This window comes from Papaver somniferum, chromosome 2 (assembly GCF_003573695.1).
Source record: "Papaver somniferum cultivar HN1 chromosome 2, ASM357369v1, whole genome shotgun sequence".
Classification (NCBI taxonomy): domain Eukaryota; kingdom Viridiplantae; phylum Streptophyta; class Magnoliopsida; order Ranunculales; family Papaveraceae; genus Papaver; species Papaver somniferum.
In genome coordinates this window covers 192,943,233-192,951,672 of record NC_039359.1, presented here as the reverse complement: position 1 = coordinate 192,951,672, position 8,440 = coordinate 192,943,233, and the positions used below count along the sequence as shown (strand labels likewise).

Below are 8,440 nucleotides of genomic sequence, written 5' to 3'. Positions count from 1 at the left end.
CTTTTAAAGTTTGTCTTGGGGGAGTTTTGGCTCCGGTAGTGCTTGGCTTGTTGTAAGCACTTGGTTTTTTTTCTTGTTTCTTTTTTAATTTGTTTAAAGTAAGCCCTTTTATTGATAATTTTTTATCTTTGCCGATTAAAAAAAAAGATTGGTATTAGTTTGCATGTGTATAACAAAATACGAATACATAAAAATAATATACATATTATATAACCCGAGTATAAAAATAATACGCATGCCGAAATACGTATGTTGCTTAGCCAAGGAAAACTTTAAATATACATGATGTCAACTATAAACTAAAGGAAAGCATATGTTAGAGTGATCTAACAGGACCAACAAAGTATTTCTAAAAATAATAATTTCTTTTTTTCCAATCCATCGATCTTTTTATGGCGCAGAGATCAAAGCTGTGTATTAAAGTGAAAGTTAAAAACTGTGTGTTGTTAGTTACTTGGATCCCCAACGGAAGCAGAAAAAAAAAAAAAAAAAAAAAAAAAAAAAAAAAAAAAAAAAAAAAAAAAACCAGCCACGTACCGGTAAGAAAATCAAAAAGGAACATCATAAAAATACCAAAACCAAGAAACAGTGATATTCATTGTCTGCAATCTGCATCACTAAGAGAAAAAAATAGCATCAAATATAATCTGCCTCCCCTTGATATTGCTTGACGCCGGCTAGGAAGGTGCAACATCCGCATCATCGACAATACCTATGCAACAATTAATACCAAAGCAACAAATAAATTCGCAAGAAATGAAAAATAAATAAAACCAACGTATAATCTGGTATTGATATTACCTTGTTGGCATGATGCCATGCCCAACTGAAGTTAACCGTTGATATTTTGTGCCTGTGGAAATTATCGAGTAATCGGAGATGAAAAAGAAGATCCGAAATTTTGTGAACAATGCGGAGTCGAGTTTATTGATTTTCGGATGCGAAGATATTAAATGGGATACGTCAAACTGGCATTCCCAGTAACCGGGTAGGGAAGGTGCAACAGCCGCATCATCGACAATACCTATGCAACAATTAATACCAAAGCAACAAATAAATTCGCAAGAAATGAAGGAAAAAAAAATCAACGTAACGGTAAAAGAGAAGCAAAATAATACATAGTAAGCTATAAAAAAGAAATGCAGTCATAAAAAAGTTCACAGGATTCCCTTCATAAAACAATGCACATGTTTTCCACCGACCTGTCACTTGAGCTACGTTCTTTATCAAAATGGATTGACGAAATCTCATCTTGGTGCAAGACAAACTTGCATTGTCACATCATCTGATGTTAATATCAATTACATCTCACTGTTCTCATGATCCATATAAAATGATTTTGTTTTTACTGCAATTACCATTAACTTGTGTAAGCTAAAACATAGGAAACTGACACATTAGGTCCTCCAAATGAGGGGAACTACGTACCTGGTAACGAGGTGGCAGTGGTTATCCCTCTGGAAACCAAAAACTACTCCTACCAGAAGATTTTTGTGGAAATATAAAAAATGCAAAAAATCCGATCTATGCCGTTAAACACAGTTCACATCAAAATCTAATCCTTTCCTGGATATATATTTTACCTTGTGGTTGAGAAATACAGAAACTACGATTTTTGAAAACCCCAACTATGCTGGAAAAATCTCGACTATAAAATCCCAAAAAGTTGAATTCGTAAACATAAGAACGTATAGGAAAAATCAAAATCAAAATCAAACAGAGAAGAAGAGCAAGCCCTAATTTCTTTCTGTTATTATACGCACCATATATAGTTGGAGCAAATGAAGCAGCAACACCAATAACAGACGCCATGTCAATCGATCATAGTTTCAGTTAACCCTGCAAAACAAAACAGTAGGCGTGGTCAGATTCAGACGTCGCAATAAAAAAAAAACACTAAAATTCTATGAAAGAGAAGCAACGGAAAACACAAAATTTGACTTTTGCTCGGATGATTTATATAGAGCTTCCAAACCCAAAAATAAAAGACTTTTCTTTTAGAAATTATATTAAATATTTTGATATTTTCTAATATATTTTCGGCACGCGTTTCCGATATTTTTTTTTACCAAACGTATTCATCTAAAATATCTATTTTTTCCATCCATATATTTTTTTCTCTAATTTTAACAATCACTATATTTTAATGGAAAGTTGTCTTTGTTATTATAAGGAAAATACTTATGAAATCCATTTTCTCTATTAAACTTTTTTACCATGTTATTTTTTTCTCTCATTCTTAACTATTTTTACATCATATGTATTATTCATCATGATTTTAACCATTTTATATTTACATTTTGGACGGGATTGACAATTCAATTTTTTTTTACGAAAGAGAAAGCTGCTCAATCAATTGGTAAGTGTATCCACCATTCTATGTATTTGGATTTTGGTTTTTAGCTTTAATTATTGATCTATATTTGATCAATGTTCTTTTTACTTTTATTCTGAGGCGTAATCCTAAATTGTAAATAGGATTAATTTAATTATTCGGTTGTCTAGAATTGTGATTAGGATAAATTTAATTTTAAGATGTGTAATTGGACATTGGACTTAATTGCATTTTTTAATTTTCTTATGATTGATTTAATTTTGTGATGAAATCATGACGAATAATGCAATCTGATTTTTTATTTCATATTCTATTTTTAGTTATGATAAATATATTATATGATTTTTGTATGAATTTTGGAAAATATCATGAGATTTTTTTGATTTTTTATTTAGTTGATTTAGGTAAAATAATTTATTCTTGAATATGATTGGCTTGAAAATATATTGTTGGTCAAAAAAAATATTCTCTTAAAATTTTATTGGCCAAAATTTTACAACATTACCAAAAACACCAAATATGGTGGGGCCAGAATCAACCAGAAGCTCCGGTTAACCACAACACTCGAAAAAAGCTCTATTTTTATATAGAGAATTTCCTTCATCCCATGAAATTCCTTGGTTTCATGATATTTCCTTCACATCAAGAAAAAGATATAAAATTAGGGAAGACTCGCGGGACCAGGCCCTAGCCGGCCGACCATGCCCTAGTCGTGGCCGGTCCCACACGCCCCTTATTTTATTATTGTTAATTATTATTGTTTCCTTCATCTCATGAAAACTCATTCACTTTAAGTAAAACTCCTTTATCTCAACAAACTCCTTGATTTCATGGTATTTCCCTAAAATCATGAAAATAACATAAAATTAGGAAAAATGCCACGGGACCGGGCTTATTGGCCGTCCGGCCATGCCTTGGCCATATCCGGTCCCACACTTCATGATTTTTTATTTTATTATTATTATTTCCTTCATCTTATGAAGTTTCCTCCGTTTCAGCAAAAACCTTGATTTCTTCGTATTTTCTCAAAATGTTGCTCAAACGCACATCAGAAAATATCAAAATTCTCAAGATTGAGACGTGAACACTTTGGTAACGTGAGCATATTACCTTGACCGATCAAGGTTGTCTCTTTGGCTTGCAAGGAGCCGGTCCCACGCATTTTCACAATTTTACCTAATTTGCGCAATTGCACGTAGTGGGTCCAAACTCTTTCCAAGCAACTTGGAATTTCATCAAGTGATCATTAGTCGATCCCATGACCAACCAGGTCCGGTTCCATGACCCCTTGGTCGGTCCCTCATCTCTTGATAATTATGTTTTATTGCCTAACGCTCAGACGAGCATTATTTTATTAAAATGATTAAACCAGCATTTAATCATCTTTTCACCAACTGGTCTTCAAGAGACTTTGGTATTTGCTCACTCAAGCACCTGGGAGTTACATGGTCGACTCATCATCCCATGTAGTCGGTCCCTCCTTCACTCCGTGGTTGATTTTCAATGAATCATCAATTGATCGAAATTAGGGTTTCGAATTCAAAGCTCTGCAAAACATAATTCTTAGCAGATTCAAACACTAATAATTTTACGTTGATCCCATGATCAACATTTCAATTATCATACTCGGTTCAGTTGCCAGTATTTTAAATTAATATTTTATTTGGTCCCGCTACCAATAATTCATCAAACGAGCAACATTCGCTCAAATGAGCAATATTTGCTCAGACTAAGGAATATTGGTAAAACCATCAATATTCAACAATTCATCAAGTGAACAATATTTGTTCATCTTAACTATCAACATTTACTCAAGAATTATACCTCTGTCTCAACAGACACATTCAATTCATGAGTCTTAGAACATTTGCAAATCACGTTCGACTCAGCAATACAAGGACTCATCGTCCCATAAAGTCACCAACTGACTAACTAAATACACGTCTGCCTTGCAGACTCCACAATCACGAGACATCAATCGTGTCACATGGGGGGATATTAACTAGGGATTTGGTCTGACAGTCTACGATACGTGTGTTCATACACACGCTGAGAATGTGAGAAAGTCGTGCAATCAGTTGGAGGAGTTAACAAAGTAGTGGATGGAAAATCAACCAAGTCTCCGCACGATGAGCAACTGGTTTTAACACGATTTTCACCTCCCCACTCTTTGACTCCGGCAACTGTCACACTTCATGGGATCAAGGTGTTTACAATTCTATCCATATAAATAAGTCTCTGAATCATGATTGAAAAACATACAATCTCTTGTAAAACAGAAAACAAGAGATTAAGAACTCAACATCTGAGCAATTACTCTCGACCGAGCAAATTCAATCAATCAGAACTTACCTTATTTCTTCACGCAGAATACACAACACACCTACAATCTTCGACCACCAGCATGAGATGAGGGAAACAAATAATATTAAAATAATGAGACAAGGGCGTGGACGGACGGCCAATGAGCCCGTCCCTTGAGCTTTTCCCTAATTTTATATTATTTTTCATGAGTTGAGGGAAATATCATGAAATCAGGGAATTTTCATGGGATGAGGGAAATAATAAAATAATAAGGAATCATGAGGTGTGGGACCGGCCACGGCTAGGGTATGGCCGGACGTCTAGTGGGCCCGGTCCTGCGACACCTTTCCTAAATTTTATTATTTCTTTGATACGAAGAAATACCATGAGACTGGGGAGTTTCCTTCAGACGAAGGAGATTTGTTCAAATGAAGGGATTTTCATGAGATCAGGGAAAAATAATAAAATATGATAAAATATAAATTTGGGCGTGGGACTGGCCACAGCGTGACTGGCCGGCCGGTGGGCCCAGTCCCCTGACGTCTTTGCTAATATTTTATTATTATTATTATTATTATTCCTATTTTGCATAGGTTCATCGTTCCTTCGTGTTTTGGAATGCTCGTTCGTGCATTCAGGTGATCGTTTGCGTATTATTGCTGAATACACTTGTACCATTTTAGTCGGGGCTTACTCGATAGCTACTCAGGCGCCCGTACGTTAAGTATTTATCACTAACCCGTGGAACTCTGCTTGGAAGAACCACGAAATATTATGAACAATGTAGAATATTTTCCAGGGATTCAGTTAATGAATCTAATAATTTAGGAATAATTAATAACTCTATACTAGTACGATCGTCTAGGAGCATTAATTATTCGATAATTGAGTGATATGAGCTTGTTGAAGCGTCATATTTCTTTCATATAGTCAGGGAAAACATTGTTACATCCTGAAGATGTTATTGCTCTATACTAGCAGGTAAGTCGTCTAGGAGCCGTCTAATCTTTCGATTCTATGTAGAAGTAATTACTGAAATTGCTCAGTATTCATGAGATATGTCGTTGCCTCAGCTGAGAGACTGCTATATACTCTGAGAGATAGTATTCTCAGTCAGAGATTTATGCGGCATGAGCTTTCATGCTTCGACGAGAGACATGAGCCTCAATACTCAATTGATTCCTGGATCAGGAGCATTACAATTATGGTTCCTTGTTGAAAATCCACCATCTACAGATCTGTAGGAGGGAAGCTGAGAAATGTGTGAAGTTAGCTTGGAGTAGGCTAGTGTCTGTAGCGGCTTAATACAGTGTGTGTTCAATCTGGACTAGTCCCAGGGTTTTTCTGCATTTGCGGTTTCCCCGTTAACAAAATTTCTGGTGTCTGTGTTATTTCAATTTCCGCATTATATTGTTTTATCTTTATAATTGAAATAGTACAGGTTGTGCGTTTGAATCAATCAATTGGAAATCCGACCTTTGTTTGTTGATTGATATTGATTGATCCTTGGATATTGGTCTTTGGTACCATCCAAGTTATTCCTTGTATTTGATTTGAACTCGTAGTTCTTGCTTGAGCAAATCAAATCAAGAAGAGAAATATAAACTCGTTGATATACTTTTAATTGATTGAGTCTTGTTGATTCTATTAAAAGTATATTCGAGTTTTTCCATGCAGATTGCTAAGATAAATATTGGGTGGTGTTGTTAGACCCCCGCTTTTTCAGGTAGCCCTGTAAGGCCGACTACATCCTCCAGAACGATGGTTGCTTCCTCCCATGTTGTAAAAAGAGTATGAACAGGGGGAAACCAGCGACAAAAAAGCCATGTTAGATCACGTATACATATCTTCACTTCCCGCTCAAGAGACGGGTTTATAGCTTCATCAATACCTGCCCTATGAAGAGCAGCTGCGTGACTAGGATTGGAGCGTATGTGAGATGCCCAATGCGGACACACAATATGAGTTTTCGACTTGGACCGAATATCAATGAGGGGAAGACCATAGTCGCCACGATGAATAGCCATCCGCGACACCATTTTAAACGCAAAGGTATCCATAGTATCTGACTCGGGTTGCATGATCCATCCAGGGGCAGAAGGATAAGGCAATAGAAGGGTATTTAGAAGGCGAGGAACTAAGATATCTTCAAGAGGAAAAGCACGCTTACCTCTGCGGAGCTCCCTCAGCCTCAGCGCGCGTTTCAGAGCAGGCCCGCTTGTAAATTCTGCGAGTGTATAAGATCTACCATTCGTTAGAGAAGGTAAATGAACTTCATCCTGCCCCGAGTACTCAGTCTCCTCGGAACCTTCGTTCATGGTTCCTTCAGATTCACTAGATTCTTCAGACGAACTACTGGTGGAGATGCTAGACATGGAGAGTGTATGGATACGTTCGAAGAGAGTGGAAGAAGAATGAAGATGAATGGGAAACAAACTAACACCCTTATATATATAAAGAACCTCAGGGACTTAACGTGGCAGTTATGCAAAAGGAATGGCAACCGACAGAAATCGAAATCTGCACGATGGGAGGCTAAACGTCGCCCATGATCATAAGATTAATGGGGAAGAAAAATCCTCATCTCAACCGTCTGCGAAGGGAGAGGCGCCCAAAGAAGATCTTTTATGACTATTGGGTCATTTAACAATTGACCCAACAGTCAGGGGACTAATGTTGATACATGAAAAATATTACCCCTTAGCTGGGCTAGTGTGCCCTCAAAAGGGAGGCAAACCCAACATGAGACATGGGGACTAAGGCCCAAGTCCACCAAGAAAGTATCCATAAAATGGAAAGGACAAGTGAGGAATTAAGAGGAAAGAAGGAGGTTTTATTAGAGAAGGAATAACATTAGTATTAATTAAATTAGTTAAGACACATGGCATGATGTCATAAAAGGAAAGAGCTTTTGAAAAGTCTATACAAAGAAGGACAAGGTACAATGGAAGGACAACTTTCTCTCTTACTATTCTTGATAAAGTGAGGTCATTTGGCTAGCTAGGACGGGTAGAACCTCAAACCTAAAATCACCTCTCAAAAGGTACCATTCAAGTTACTTCTCTTATATTCAATCGGGCTCGCAAATTTCTATTTGTTGATTGCAGATTGAATTGAGAGATAGAGATATAAACTCTTGTATATACTTTTATCTAGATTGAGTCTGACTGGGGTATTTTAAAAAAAGAGAGTTTTCAGAACTACTGAAATATGGATTCAAGGTAACTAGGTACGCAGACCCAGTTCACGTACCATGGATATATGAAATCCCGTGATATAGGTAGGTACTCATAACCAGTACGAGTACCATGGTGTTCTGAAATCGTGAATGGAGAGCCTCAGTGCATGAATAGACTAAGGGTACGCATACCCGGAACGCGTACCTTGGCCATCTGAATTCACGAAATGGTTCGTAGGTATGCGTAACCTCGCATACCTACCTAGTACGATTTAACAGATGCTTATGAACTATTTTCATAAATATATTTAACATAGCTACAACTCTGGTGAACACCTCTAAGACATTTTTGATAACTAAAACACCTTTTGTATGCGCATCATGATTTTAAGTATTAAGTGTTTAAGTGAACATGATTATGCTTACTGTTTCGAAAAGCATATTTGCCATGAACTACCATTATACACGGTTCTGGTACTCTGGACCATAGTGTATATTCTTCAATATAATTTCAAAACAAAATTCTCACATGGTGACACGAACTCCTAACAAGAGTATCATCTAAATAGAGAAAGTGTTTGCTTGAATCTCAAGTTATCTTAGCTTGAATTTTAAGCAACTCT

General features: G+C 36.5%; 1 long non-coding RNA gene across 1 annotated transcript; it reads right to left on the bottom strand.

Annotated features, from left to right (window-relative positions):
• Positions 1 to 542: 542 nt before the first annotated feature.
• LOC113354335 lies at positions 543 to 1,897 on the bottom strand. The gene is made up of 4 exons (XR_003361819.1): positions 1,764 to 1,897; positions 1,203 to 1,348; positions 802 to 1,024; positions 543 to 712 (listed from the first exon to the last, which is right to left on the bottom strand). It is a non-coding gene; the product is annotated as an uncharacterized LOC113354335 (long non-coding RNA).
• Between the last annotated feature and the right edge of the window lie 6,543 nt (positions 1,898 to 8,440).